The 15,467-nt window shown below is 41.9% G+C and overlaps 1 protein-coding gene across 8 annotated transcripts in view; it reads left to right on the forward strand.

Annotated features, from left to right (window-relative positions):
- Window positions 1-15,467, forward strand: part of BACH2 (BTB domain and CNC homolog 2) — a 190,165-nt gene that overhangs the window by 75,110 nt on the left and 99,588 nt on the right. For 7 of the 8 annotated variants that reach the window (XM_040058016.1, XM_040058013.2, XM_058419668.1 and 4 more), the window contains one exon: window positions 12,472-12,577. The gene's annotated coding sequence lies outside the window, so the exon portion shown is untranslated. The remainder of the gene's footprint in view (window positions 1-12,471; window positions 12,578-15,467) is intronic. The other variant, XM_058419669.1, reaches the window with a different exon arrangement.

Genomic DNA, 15,467 nt, shown 5'->3' on the forward strand with positions numbered 1-15,467 from the left:
TAACAGCAGCAGTATGGGAAGGGGATTTATATTGCACTTATTTGAAGCTGACCAAGCAATTTAGAGGAGATGAAATAGGGATTTTACTTCTGAAGAGAAGAATGTGTTCTTGCTAAAATGCCATTAATTGCTTTATTATTTAAAGCACAAATTTTATCCAGCAATTTGTTGGTCTCCTCTTTATTTCCAGTGAAAATAATTCACCGTGGAAAGATTATTCTGTCAAAAAATGATGATGAACCTACTAACAAATTAAGCTGAAAGAAGCTGAACTTTAAATTCAGCTTCTATTTTCACCCCCTTCTCTCTCTTAAGTACTGTGTGCATGTGTGAATTTCAATAAAAACACTAGTGTCTTGGCTAACTATGAAAACCTTAACAAAAACTGAAGCAAATACCACTGCAGCACTGGAATCATGGGCATCCCCTTACATGTTGGGAAGCTGCTGTCATGCTGTAGTAGCAGTGGCATGGCACCCCCATTACAAGCAGAGAGCCCTGTTGTGCTGGTCACACATAGAGCCAAGGAGCTTAGGAGAGCTCCCAGCCTCTCTTGGAGGCATTCACTGGGGTGGAGCAGTCCCTTCCAGGTCCAGAGCTGAACTCTGTTCCTACTCTCCTGCCCTTGTTACAAAAATGCCATATCAGTTTCTTCCACAAGCACTGACCTGTTTGTGAAACTTTACTGCTTTAACTGTTTCTTGTTTTTTTTAATCAGTCTCTTTGCAATCTCTTTTTGCTCCTGTTGGTGCAATTTTGTGTTTCTTTCTTTGGTTCCTCCATTACCCTACCAAGAGCAGGCTGGTGGCTAATCTCCATCACCCAAAGCTATGCTTTTTCTCCTAAGGCTTCATGCCTGGAATTTGCCTTGCCAATATTAACCCAATACTTGCCCATGGCTGATTTATTTGCCATAAAGGCAAATTGAATGCAAAGGAGATGTGCCTCCATGCAAATCAGTTTTCTTGTACAAGCACTGGTTGCAGGAATGGTCCCTTCTGTATCATGCCCAAAGCTTTGGGGTTTCTGCTCTGCCACTGGCTGAAGATTAGGGAAGATTTGGAGCTCACGAGGTGAGCAGAGTATTTTGTACCATTGGCTTGTTTGAGTCACTTTAGAGAGCTTGAAAGCATTGCTTGCTTCAGTGTGGCCCCAAGGATTTCCTTACTTCCAAGAGGGCAGAGGAGAAGGCATGTAGATGTGTTTTCTGGAAGAAGGTGATAATTATGTCTTACTTAAAAAATAATAGCTATTCCATGAAAAAAGAGCTTTGAGGTCATTTCTTGTATCTTTCAGTTCTTCACAAAGAGAAATAATTCCAAGATATATATATATCACCGTGGATAGGAAAGAAGAATAACTTTTACAAAAACTATTTTTATTACAGATGTGTAGACATGAATTTATAGCCTCAATCGTGCTTCCAAGAGAGCAGCTGTGAAAGTGAGATAGAAAGCTGGATGAAAGAGGAGTAGATGGCTGCTGGGTGGCAGGAGGAGTAAAACATAGCAGGGTGACTGCAGGAGGGGATAACACCTGGAAACATCTGTTGGGATAAATAAAGCTGGAGAAGGCATGGAGCCACTATTCCTCACCAATCGCTGACCAGCTACTGGCTTCTTGCCTGCTTTTTGTTTTTATTTTGTTTTGGCGCTGCCTGGTGTATTTATCCCCACCCTTGTTTGCAACAGACAATTCTTGTAAGGTTCGGAAGTGAGGGAGTGCTTTTTCCAGCTCTCTGGTCTCCGTGCCTGCTGGAACATCTGTACACACACACACACACACACACACACACACATACTCTTTTCCTGTCTAAAGATAGTTTGAGCTAGTGTGCCCAAAATACAGCTTCAGGCTTGAGTTTGTTATTGTCTTAGTAAGCATAAAAATATGTTCTAATATTATGTCACTCCAGTTATGTGTTTCAGCAGCTGCAGTCTGTCTGTGTCCAGTTTGTTGGGAATGGCCTTGCTTCCTGGGATTTGTTTTTCCGTAGCTGGAGCCCTGGGTTACTTAGTTTGGCCAAGACTGCTCGTTGCAGTCTTTCTGTGAGTATGATCATTCTTGCCCAGTAGGATAATTTCAGCAGGTTTTCTGCTGGAACTACATGACCTCCTTTGACTGACCGCATGCTCTGCCAGCACTGCTGTTTGAACATCATCCCTTCCCACCCCCTCTGGTTCCCCCTGTCCCTACAGTCCTTGCTGCAGTTGAGAAAAAAAAATTCCTTCTTCCTGCAGTGCCATCACTATGTTGAATAACTCTGCTTTTACTTCTCAAGTTTTCTGGCTTGACCTCTCCACTTCCCTCCATCCAACAAGGTCATAGTACCTAATCACTTTTGTGGATATGTGCGTTCCTCTGGTGTGCATTGAAAAAGCGGAATTTACTTATTGTAGACCTTTCCCAATTTTTACTTATATTTTGTTATATTTAGTTTAATGCATTGTAACTTGTGCTGTGGGGTCACAAAGCATAATCTTACCCTCATGTCATGAAGTCCCAGATAGGAGTCTGGGATGGGAGCTTTATGTAGCCTGGAGATCCAGGGAAAGGAAACTGCTAAATGGCAAGTTGTGTACCAGCCACACTTCTGGATTGGCTGGTGATCAGAAAGCTGGTGAGTGCTGAGAGATTTCAGAGGATGGTGCTGGGAAATGTAAAGAGGAGCAGGGAAGTGACCAGGGTCAGCAAGTGTTTGATGTTCAGGTATCTGTAAATTAATATCACAGTCCATGTATTTGTGTGGGGATGTTAATTTTTGCTGATAAATGACAAAGTATGCTGGACACATTTATACATAAAGCAGAAAGGGAACATGATTGTGCATGATTGTAAAAGCTTTTATACTGCTTATTGCTATAACTTAGGAAATGTGAAGTAGTCAAGTGGATTAATTACATGGGTCATCTCGAATGCCTGTAAAAAATATTGTACAGCTCGTTGTCTATTCTCTTTTTAAGGCTTGTTTTATGGAAAGGGAACTTTTGAAACTTGGAAGATTCTGATTTTTACTGGTGATATTCTTCTATCCTTGGAGTAGTGAAGGCAAGCTCTCCTTGCTGTAGGAACCCAGCACACTTGGGCTGAAAGGAAGGTGAAGGTGTCAGAGCTTCCTTAGCAGAGCAGGAGGGTGTCCCATCACTGCTGCTGGCTGGGTGGATCCAAGAGAAGGACTCGAGGAACCATACTGCTGGCATCCTTCTTAGGCATCTTAGTGTCTGCCAAAATTGGTTTAAAATAGCTGTTATTCAGAGAGCAGTATTACAGATTTGTATTTGAGCTATTTGGACTTCTCACAATGGTCGGAATACAAGATGCCGAACAGTGCAGCTTGGTTGTTTTTTAATATAGACTTTCACATTGTGAAGTTTTTGTCACAGAAATTTCTATTTCAATCGCTGAGATACAAGGTGCTGGCTGTAAAGCATGCTGTTGTTGCAGGGCTGGGTATCTGCCCTTCGCTGGCATTTAGGTTATCCTCCATTATGCTGCAGTGATGCACAGAGACTGAGTGAGTCAAGACCCCGCAGTGCTGTGTGCTGGGTGACAGCAGGGTGACAGTCCCTGCCCCAGGAGCCAGTAGCCTGGGTCACTGGCTTCAGATGGCCACTGCCACAAGCTGCTTGGGAGCATCAGCTGCCTGGCCAGAGTATGCTAGGGACATAAAGCTGGGATAATTCAGGTGAGGCAGCGAAATGTGTGTTTTAAATGTGGTTTATAGTTAGGACATCGAGTAGTACCGCCTTTGCACAAGTCAGCAGATACAAATGCAAAGCTCATTGTCAGTAACTATCATTATATATTTCAAAGCCATGTAAGCCCTGACCTACAATCTCTGCCAACACCAGTTCCCACAGGAACACAGGATCTCTGTGAAAACAGACTGTTAGAAACAGAGGGATGTATATTCTGCTTCACAACGGAGAATCTCTCTGTCATATTCTTCCTTGTGCTCTGTGTGCAGCATCCCTGGGTGAAGTACAGGGGATGATGTCCATGGATTCAAGTGAGAGGTTGAGCTGTAATAGTGAAATGCTGGGAGATTTTTTCATGACTATAGTATGCCTCAGTCCAAAGCATGTGCAGGTTGGAAAAGAGTCATAGAATTGTTTAGGTTGGAAAAGACCTTTAAGATCAAGTTCAGCTTTTAACCCAGCATTGCCAAGTCCACCACTAAGTTGGACAAAAATGCACCACTGGGTGCTCTTTGTGTGTTGTATAGGAGGGTGTGAGGTGGTTTCTAAAGCACATAGTCTCGACCATCGGTGTGATTCGGTTGTGCCATTGCCACCTAGGATGGGTCTGCAGTATTTGGAACTAGGGCAGATCAAGCCTTACCCCCAGCTCTCCTTGCCAGGCAGTGTGTGTGCCGTACGCAGCACCAGCATGGGAGCAAGCTGAAGGGAAACTTCATTATGTTTGACAGTGCCTTTTTAGCTGAAATACTGCCATGACTGGCATGACAGCAGTGGTTGATTGCCGAGAGAGCCTGAAGATAGAAATGAGGGGTAAAAGTAATTAAATGCTTAATTAATAGATTTATACTTTCTATTTCTTGAAGCTTGACTATTTTTCCCCTCCTGTTTTGTTTACTTTAAGGTGCCATATGTTCCATTTGAAGATGTATAGTAATTTGCGAAAGAAACCTGCACATCAGAGTTAAGAGAGTTCTTAACTAGGTGATCTAGTGCTTGAACATTGGACTTTTGAAATAATAAAATGTTTTGAGCTACCAGCATAAAGAGATTATTTGGCTAATATTTTGTACGCTAATGATAGCACCTATACAACTGTGTAGTTACTCTTGATCCTAAGGGACTAAAGCTTCATCTTCTCATGGCAGAAGTTTTCTCCTGTTTTCATGTATTCCTGATAACATTTTTCATTACAATTCTAGTTGCAAATATCAACATTTTTTGGTGTCTCCTTCTGTTAGTTCTTTGCTTCCCACATGCTGTTCTATGTGAAAGTCTTTGTGGTTTGCTTAAAGGAGTAAAATCCTTCATGGTAATGGAGATGCTAACATGCATGACAGTTCTTATCCATCCAAAAATGGCAACAGTCAACTTGTAGTTTTTCATATAAGCTGATTTTTCACTCAGAAAAGTTTTCACTTAGAGAAGGTAGCTATTAATTACTTATCTATCCATGTTTCAATATGCCACCATCTCGTTAAATAGCTCCCTTGTCTATTTCTTTCTGAAACTATAAAGCACTCTTTTCTGCAGAACAAGCTCAATGACATCTTGACACTTCCCTAATGTTTTCAAATCCTGGTGGGTTTGAGTGAATTACTGGATTTATTTGAACTTCAGATTCAAGGCTTGTAAATATGCACAGATGAAAGCTAAGAAGGTTGACAAGAATGCATTTGCAGTTGCAAGTGCTAGGTTTGGCATAGTTATCTTTGGCAACACGAACCTAATCAAGTTCAGGAACTCGAGTGATCATAAATCTGTTGTGATACTGATAGTCGTCTTGTATTACGGTAGTCAGTACTACCTCCTCTATTATTAGATCGGACCCTGGGGAAATGCAAAGGAAAGTGTGAGTCTCACCCACGATGTTTTGGTACTAAGCAAGCCAAGTACTTGGAGAAGATCCTTATCTTCGCATAGCAGATGGAGGGTGAGGTGAGCATGTGAGACCAAGTTGCTGAAGAGGTCTCATCTTCCAAATGTTAGTCCAGAACCTTAATGTGGAATGGCCCTACTTTCATGGATTGGTGCACGGATGTCCTGTTTCCAGACATCAGTGCTGCTGCCCACAAGAGACCTGGGAAGAGGAGTCCACCCAAGCAATGAAGCTTTCAACGGATGGCATTGTTAAGGATGATTTCAAGAGCTGACTTCTAGTATTTTGGTGGGCCACGTGTTTGAAAGATCTGTGAAGTACCCTTCACCATGGATTTATTTTAATGGTAGAGTTTGGGTAGTGACATTATGTCCATGTAGGTAGCCACTAAGCAAAGAGGGAAAGTAGGTGACATATCTTTTGCTATTACTTCTGGCCTTTCAGTTTCTGAGGAGTGTGCTTTTTAGTTTGAGGGCTCCTAGCATACCAGCATCTCCCAGTGAGCACTGGTTAGCTGGCTCTGTGCAGGGAATGATTGGATTGGTAGGTTTTTAGTTCATAAGTTTCACCTACTCATCTTGTTTTCTATTAATAACTTTATGTTTTAATCCTGTAAGTGTATTGTGCCATGCATCTGTCTATTTGGGGAGCTAATCCTGTAGTGGTAGGCATCTATTTCAGGAGCAGGCTAGACAAAGCACAGCCTATTTGAGTGCTGGCCTCCCTTATTGTGTGTAGTGGGTTAAATCGCTGGTATTAGTGTAGTGTAGGAGTTCAAAAAGGAAAGACTTTATTTGCAGCGTCAACTCATTAAAAATACTCTGTACAGATTTTTCCAAAAGAATAAGCAGCCCAAGCACACTGGGCCCCATGCCAGGGTATGTAATAGCCTTGCACAGCACCAGTTGAAGCTCCAGGTTGGATAAAAGGCAGCTTTTTCGGGGTTTGTTAAGTATTCCTTTAAAAAAAACTAAAAAAGGTTTGTGTACAGAAGTAGCAAATTAATTCAGTCCTATCAGAAAGTAGGTCAGTGACTGACCTCCCAATAGCATGAGGCAGCAGTTTCAAGCAGAAGTGACAGCTCAGCAGCGTGGACCCTCCATGTCTCCAGGAAACTTGTTTTGACAAATGTAAACACATTATATCCTGTATTCCTCTTGCTTATTTTTTTTTTTTTTAGCTGCTGCTGCATTAGAAACCACAAGCTGTCACTCTCCATCCCCTTTCTTCACCCTTTCTGGTCCCCAAAGGGAAATGCCTTGTACCGTAGCTAATAATTTTTGCAGGGCTGCGTAATGCGTAAGGCGTTCCAGCAGGGTCAGTGTTTTTTTTATGACACACAAAGTTGGGCACTGTAAACCAGACTTGACTAAAATCCAAACCAAAGTCTTTCCAATGGTGGGGAAAGTCAGTGGAAGACAAGAACTGGATTAATTTACGATCCTTCTGTCCTAGTTTTGCTTTTCTTTGTGCTTAATGAAATTTTTGCACATACCCACGTGCCTCTTCAATGTTTACATTGCCAGTGTTGGTGTCCACGTTGCTGAAGAGAAAGAACTTTGAACACATCTTCACTGCAGCTTCCCACTGCAGTTTCCCACTGAAACTGGGATGCTTTTGTAATTTTGGGTGAAGTAGCAAAGTGTGTATAAATGCGGTTGTGGCTCCTTGAGTACCCCATAAAGAATAATTGTCTCAGAAGACATGGGATAATGTTCATCTTTTCATAGAGTTGTCACTATCAGCAGGTATTAAAGGTGGAGTGTACACTACTAGTTAGGTAACTACTTTGACTTTTACCTTTTCTGCAGTGATTTTTCCTGTGGAAATCATTGTGGATCAAAAGGTCACACAAGGTTTTCAGCGGTCTCCTTCTCCTGACTTGTAACTAGATTACACAGACAAGATTTTGCTGTGAATATATAGAGGAGGATTTTGGACTGTATTAGCCAACATGGCTCAATTTAAGCCATTTTGCTTAAAGATCTCGTAAGACTTGACATGATTTTCTTCTTTTTTTCTCCATTTTTTCTTCATTACCCAGTTATCTTTCTGGCCTGAGGTGGCTCAGGAATATCCAGAGAATCTTATGGATATTTATACAGATGCTGTACAGAGAATGATTTTTGCCATGTGATAGAAACCTTCAGAGCCCTTTAGCTGTACATTGCCATTTACCTGAATTTTTAAGTTAATTTGCTTAGAAGTAGTACACTACAGGAGGAGTTGGATGACATTGTCTCACCTAGAAGCAGAGATTTGATTTAGGAGCATGGGAATATATTTCTTAAAAACAAAATGCTTCCTGCTTTAGTAAAGGTTTGATCTGAATAGATCCAAATCAAGCAAGAAGTCAGATGGATTTATATAACAAAACTGGCTATGAGAGGCTGTGGAAGAAGAAAGTCCTCTTTCAGTGAATTACATGTTTCTGTGCTACAGATAATGTTGGCATTGATTGTTACATACCGTGCAATGGATGTCATGCTAAGAAAGTAGTGAAAAATATACTAGTGTATACAGTTAAAAAAAAGGCTGAGGAGTGCCTATGTACATGTGTGTGAGTAGACTTCTGTGGGAGGGGACAGGCAGTTCCCAATCTGCCTCCTGAGGGATCTTTGCATAACACAGATGCTGGCTTCAAGTCATTACACTCTCCACAGGACCACCAAATTTCCTCTGCTAGAAAGGGCTGGAAGTGCAAGGTGTGCTCCAGGTGAAGACAAAGATCTAATGCTTTTTCCCACTGTTTCATCCTTGTAGAGATACTGCTTGCCTTTGCTCCCTCTTGTGCTGGGGATAGAGAGGAAGGAAACAGCATCTTTAGACTTCTAAGATCATCGAGTCAACCCAGGACTGCAAGTCCAACCCAAAACCCTGTCCCTAAGCACCGTATCTACACGTCTTTTAAAGACCTCCACTATTCCAATGCTGAAATCCTTTTAGTTCAAGGCAATTTGAGCATCTCTTATAAGGTTTAAGAGATGGAAGTGCTTTTAAAGTGCCCACACACACACACAAGTGGAGAGCTGGGAGGTTTCCTCCCACCCCCAAATGCTCATAGGAGGTCCTGCCAGGTTGGCCAATTAAGCTGCTTCCCTGTTTGCTCGTGGGTGGCAGAGCACTGTGTAAATGAGGTGGTGTGGTGACCTTTGCAGCAAAATGAAGACAGGTGTAGAACAGAGACAGGAAGATTGCCCTTGGTGTAGGCAGTCACTGGTGTCATTTGCCTTTGGGCTAGTGTCCTGTCCCGCTTGTTGGAAAAGCAGTTCCCATGGAATAAGAAAGCTGAAATCCTCCTTTTCTTTTTAATTTTTAGCTAGAGTTTATTTCACAGTCTGCATCCCATACAGGCAGTCACTATATTCAATAGATGAATTTACCCCTTCAGCTGTGTGCAGGCATCATCAAGGAGCAGGACACCTTCATATCTTCCCTTTTGCTTTTGAGATCTTGGTGATGGTTTGCTGGGATGAATATCATCTTTATGGCTTTTTTCTGATGCCCTGCACATAGGAGTTTTGAGGGAGTGTGGCTGCAGGATCAGCCAAGACTGCCATCCTCTCCATGATGAAACTGGCAGGCAGAGCTGTGAGGTGTGATGCAGAGAGGCCATGGGAGATCCCGGGTTTGCATTTCCCCAATGCTGAACCTTCCTGTGCTGGCCCTGTGTTGGGTAGAGCAAGCTCAAACTCACACAAGGGCCTTGGTAAAAACAGCTCTTCTGCTTAGGGGTGGTTTATTCACATTCAAAAATTGGATCCCTGAAACAAACAAACAAAAACAACAACAAAAAAAGCTTCAGAAAAACCCAGGTCCCACCTTTTCCCTCATCGTATTCTTAATTAGATTAGTGGCTTGGATGTCTTGGGCTTTTTCCATCCCAAAGTAAGAACTCAGGGAATTTAAGTTGCTTGTTTCTTTCTTTACAGCAAAGTGAAAAGGTACAAGAGAAATCATGTTTTGGCAGTTGAGATAACTTACAGTAAAACTTAAGATTTTATTAGTTTTCTTCCAAGGTGGAGGAGGATTGTTTTTACCTTGTAGGTAACTCGTCAGCTGAAGTTTTTGGCTTAATAGTCACATCATCTTTATTTCAACCCAGTTGACTCTTGGACTAAATCCAGTGAAATAATGCATTTAATGTGATTCACTGCAAATATTTATAATTTTTTGTTACTTGGGGGTGGAAGGTAGGAGTTGCCACTTTAGTGCTTTTCTGAATGTACAACGTCTACACCGATTAAGGATGGATAATTTCATTTCAGTCAACAGTACAAGGCAACGTCCATTCTGACTATAACAATGTCAATGTCCTTTGCTTTCCTTAGATCTGTCTGAGACTATGTCATCTATCAGTGTAACATCTCAGATGGTGAAGAAATTCTATACGGGGTGTGTGAAGTGGGAGCAAGTGAAGACTCTGTATGACATTTCGTCCCTCCTTAATCTTTTGCAAGAGCTCTTTTTGGTTGAAGTAACGTGAATTTTATAGATTAATTAGATGGGTCATTCTTGCACTGATGCAGGTATAGGGCAGGTTCTACAAAGGCAAAATGATAAAAGTAAATGTAAATGGTAAAAAGGTAAAATGTTGCCTCTCCTCAGGACTTTGGAACCACTCAAAGCACCTCTACTTTGTACAAGTGTTAAGGGGGGAAAAAAGAGAAAATTAATTCCTTGTACTGCCAAGCTAATTTCGTGACTGAATTTACTCTGCATTCTTGTGTGGTCTGTGCTCTGAGATTTGGTGATCTTAGGGAGAGCTACTGAAGCACTGGATGTCCAGGTCGCTGGACATCCAGGTGCACAACATGAAGCAGTGGCTTTTAAGGGCTCCTAGTGAAGCCCATTTGGCAGGTGCTGAGTGCTCATTTTGCTTGGCTTTGTTTCTTTCCCTCGATTTAGGTTAGTCTGGGGTTAATGTTTCAAGTTTGCATCACCTATGAAACACCACTGAGGTCTGCTGGCAACAACTTTGTGTCCATTACTGATTCCACAGTGTAAACTCGACAGATTATTTGTCCTGCCCTGAGGAAGCAGAGGAGGAGTTAAAATTTAAGGGCTGCTACTGGTGGGCATGAGTGGTGACTAACACCTGCTATCTTGAGTACACGGAAATCAGTTTGGACCTTGTCTGATGAATGCTGCTGCTGGAGTTCTTTTTTCCATATAGTGCTACATATGAGAATCGAGGAATAAATGCGTTCGCTTAAGATAACATCATGTGACAGCTGAGAACAATTAAAACTCTTACTTGTAGCTGTATTTTTTTCCTTCCTTTCTACAGCAGGAGGGTGGTGTCTGCAGCTCTAAGGAGTTGATACAGGCTATTTGTCACTGCTTGATCTTATCTAGAACAAGTATCCTGCAAGGTTATTTATTTTACAGCCTTTTCTTCTAGTTTTGCACAACACACAGATCTTGGGAGATGGGAAAGGATTTTTTTTCTTACTAGAGTCTCTTTGGCAATAAACACATGCCTAACTGTAAGAGATAAAACTTTCACAACCAAGCTTGTTTTGTGAAGCCCAAACATTTGTGAAGCTTACAAACCCTCAAACTTTGCATAATGTGCCCATCTCTGGTCTCAAACATGAAGTGGCAGAAGAGGGAAGTGTTACTTTTTTTAACCAACAACTTATGACTGTGTCAACACATGACAATTTGTCAAAGCTTGCTGTAGCGGTACTGTAAATTAATTTTTAGCATCACTTGTGAGTGGTAAACACTTTGTGCAGTGTGAACAGCTCCTCGTACAGTGTGAGATGTCAGCAGCTTGTGAGCTACCCTAAAAAAACCCAAAAAAACAAAAAACAAAAAACCAAACCCACAGAGGGAAGGATGTGAGCTCGTTTACTAGTACAAAATGGATCTGAGTCTGCAAAAATTCAGCATGTGGTGGTACGTCAACTCAGCCTTGAAAACTTTTTTTTTTTCCGTTAATAATAATCACCTGCAAGGCTGGGAAATCACAACTTTCCATTCTGTGCCCCAAGCAGTGCCTGATAACAAGCAGCTTTCTCAAACTCATGATTTGGTGAAGTAGAGCCCTCTCTTTGCTCTTGGGTTTTGCCTTTGCTTGGTTGCCTTAAAAGCAGAACATCCTGCTGTTGTGAGTGTGCTCTTTTGCTGAGAAGTCTCAAATCAACCACGTAAAATGACTGGAAAAAAATTAAATATGGCAGCTCAAAGAGAAGTGGTGGGGGCTGAGTGCTCTCTCCTCCTCACCTCTCCCCTTCTGTTTCTCCTTGCCTATCCCAGCTGCTGTCAGTGATGGTTCCTACAACAGGAGTTGACATGATGGAAGAAAATTATTTGATGCAAAAAGACAGAGAATATGTATTGTAGAAAACAGCTTTTCAGATACAAACGTATTTTAACCTGTCACTTTTGCAGAACAAGCAGTAATAACCTCCCAACCTAACAATGACTGTTAAGTTGAATGTTAATTGGCTCAGTCGTTGAATTGCTAACATGTCTACAATTTACAAGTGAACACCCACTCAAGAGAGTGAAAATAGAAGTTGGTGCCTGGAATCCCTGTCCTTACTGAAATCACCTACATTTTTTTGGCACTAATTCATCTTGCATTTCTTGAAAATGTTTTAAGTAGAACTAGATGAAAAAAACAGCTGGGCGCGTTTGTTTGCCACTTTGATGCGCTCAGTGCGAGGTTTTTTTCTCAGGCACAGTTGCTCCTGGTTTATACACCGTAGGATGCCTTTGGCTGCAGCCCGGGGCTTGTTCCTGTGAGCAGGCAGCACATGTGAAGCTTGACAGGAGAAGTATTGTGTCCTGCTAAAGCTAGTGTTAACCTGGCCATAGTTTTAAAGAGAAAGATGACTTTGTGTATTTGCTCATAAGGAATTTTGGTTTTATTTCCCTTTCTAGATACAACTGTAAGTGCTGCCTGTATGAAAGAGCTGAGCCATACCATCCAGTAAACTGTCTAGAGCAGTTGGCTTGCTTGGCAATCACTTCCAGGACTGTGTTGTAAGTAAGTGTTTTTGCAAAAACATCATCAAAGGGTTTCTTCACTTTTCGGGTGGTTTTGAGATGTTTTGGTTGTTTCTTATAATTTCACAGTTTTATTCTAACACCTAGTGAGACACTAGCAATGCATGTAGGAGCTGGAGTGCCCCCATATCTGTGCATAGCATAAAACTAAAGCCCTTTCAAGGCTTTTTGCTGTCTTGCTCTAGAACTCCCCAGCATGGTACCTAAACACTTCTGAGAGCAGGCAGCTACATAGAAGCTTAGAAAGAAATTTGATCACATATATAATGATCTCTTTTCTCATTAACTCTATGACATACGTGTTTTTCAAGTGTTCATTCCAGCCTGCACTTCAGCATTTTAGCTATGCTGGTGTAACCCTGCTAGAGCAAATGCTTTGTGGGGGTTTTCATAAACTGTGATCTGGCTAACTCAGTTTGAAATGATCCATGAATAGTTGCCCTGTCTGATCCAGAAAGAGCACTGCTTTGTCCCTTTGGCCATGCACGGGGTATAGCTGGGGAACCTCAGTAGGCTGTGAATGGAGGTGAATTTGGTCCGCTGCATCTGTTTCTGTGATCATAGAATCATAGAATATCCTGAGTTGAAAGGGACCCACAACGATTTTTGAGATCATCCTAGTGAGTAGGTCTCAGTGAAAAGGGCCCTATTTCAGGTTACAAGCCAATTGCGTTGCATATGGCATTGAGAATGTGTTTGCATTTATAATGAATAGCATCATCCTAGAAAACTTTGAGATGTACACCAAAAACCCCTTATTATGCTATCTATACTGTTCATTTTAAAAGCATGATCCATTCAGGGATGTTTGTGACCTAAAATTTTGTAACTTTTATTTCTTTTTATATTGCCTTCACTTTCCTGGTGCTGCAGGTTATGAGAAGTATGATATGAGAAGTATTTATGACATAAGTGCATTTCCCTTGAAATGGCCTCTAATAACATGGTTGCTTAGGAGAGCAGTGGTGGGAGAGTTGGTGACTCAGAGTTCAAATCACTTTGTTAAGCATATTTATTATACAAGCTCGCAGAATATTCCCCACAGGTGACATTTGATGTACATATACTAGGTATAAAAATATATATATATATTTTTTTTTTTAAATGTTAATCCTGTTGCCAAGTCCTTCAAACACAGCCGTTGAGTCAGGTTTTTTGCCATAGGTTTCTTTTTTGTGAATCTTTACTCTGTACAGTCAACTGACACACCTGGGTCACTCCCTAGGTGAGGTTGTGCTGGACAGGAATCTTTGGCTCGGCTCTGCCTGCAGTTATCTGCCAGATACAGTAACTGCTGTTTTGATCTTGTTCTCTGCCATGAGACGCTCAGCCCAATTCCGCATGGGTAAAGTTGAATGAGATGAAAAAAAACACTGGTTATTGTCAGTGATGGGACATTTCAGCTATGGAAAATGTGCAGAGAACAAGTGAGAGAATTGTCTGGGAGAAATGAGGACTTCGAAAAGTCTGTAGTCAAACAGTTTTCCAATTAGAAATTTAAAACAAGGCCTAATGTTTGTTTTCAGCAGCCTGTAAATGCTTTGCCTGCTTCTGGAACTTAAATCCTGATCTAAGCCACCATTGCTTTCATGGAACCATAAAATCAATAAGAATCATACAAGCAGAGTTGTTTAGGTTGAAAAGTACCTTCAAGATCATCAAGTCCGTCTGCTAACCCTGCACTGCCAAGTTCACCACTAAGCCATGTGCCTAAGTGCCACATCTACATGGCTTTTAAATACCTCCAGGAATGGGGACCCAACCACTTCCCTGGGCAGCCTGTTCAATGCTTGACAGCCCTTTCTGTGAAGAAATTTTTCCTAATGTCCTCTGTAAATCTCTCCTGGAGCAATTTGAGGCCGGTTCATCTGATCCTTGTCACTTCAGAGAAGAGACCAACCTCCACCTGGCTACAGCCTCCTTTCAGGCAGTTGTAGAAAGCAGTAAGGTCCTCTCTTTTCTTCAGGCTAAACAAACCCAGCTCCCTCAGCTGCCCTTCATCAGACTTGTGCTCCAGACCTCTCACCAGTTTCATTGCCCTTCTCTGGACAAGCTCCAGCACCTCAACGTCCTTCTCGTAGTGAGGGGCCCAAACCTGAACACAGGATTTGAGGTGTGGCTTCACCAGTGCAGAGTACAGATGGATGCTTGCTGCCTTAGCCCTGTTGGCCACACTTTCAGCGTGGGAAGCAGGACCCTGGCCTCTCAGGGGGCGATGAGGACTTGTGGTCCTTTTTTGCAGGGCTCTGCTGCACTTGTTCACAGGAAGCCCTGCCGTCATTTGGCCCCGGGCTGATGTCACTCTAGAGTTGCCCATAAACCCCTGAGGCTGTTTCAGGGGGAGCAGTTTCTCTACCAGTGTTAGTAATGGATTTTCATTCAGTTTATGTCATGATGCTTGCATTGCTCTGGCACCACGAGCTAGAGCTGTGCATTCATTTAATTTACCCCAGGGTAGTTGCTACTGATTTGGTTCAAACCTGGTGTTGCAGCGTGCATGCTACTGGGGCAATCTCAGTTACACCAGTTCCTTGAAGGATTGACTATTCCAATGTGGTTTTCTGCCTCATGTCCTTCCAGCTTAACTGTATTAGTCTGTTTAATGGTGCCAGAAAGCCACATATTTGCTCTCTGTGAAGCCTCGAACAGTAGATGCATGCTTTTAAATAGTTAAATAAATGTTAATTATGATTCACAAATAGTTTTTCCCCAACTATTAAGTAATATCAAATGCTGAATTTTTCAGTCAGTAATTGTTTTTCCAGCTGCTGAGTGGGACCAAGTATTCAATACTTTTACAGAGTTATTTTTGCAGCTGCTTGGCTGCTTAAAGCATAAAAGTCTTATGTTATTTGGTAGGGCTTGACAGT

The sequence above is a fragment of the Hirundo rustica genome, chromosome 3, assembly GCF_015227805.2.
Source record: "Hirundo rustica isolate bHirRus1 chromosome 3, bHirRus1.pri.v3, whole genome shotgun sequence".
NCBI classification, from domain to species: Eukaryota; Metazoa; Chordata; class Aves; order Passeriformes; family Hirundinidae; genus Hirundo; species Hirundo rustica.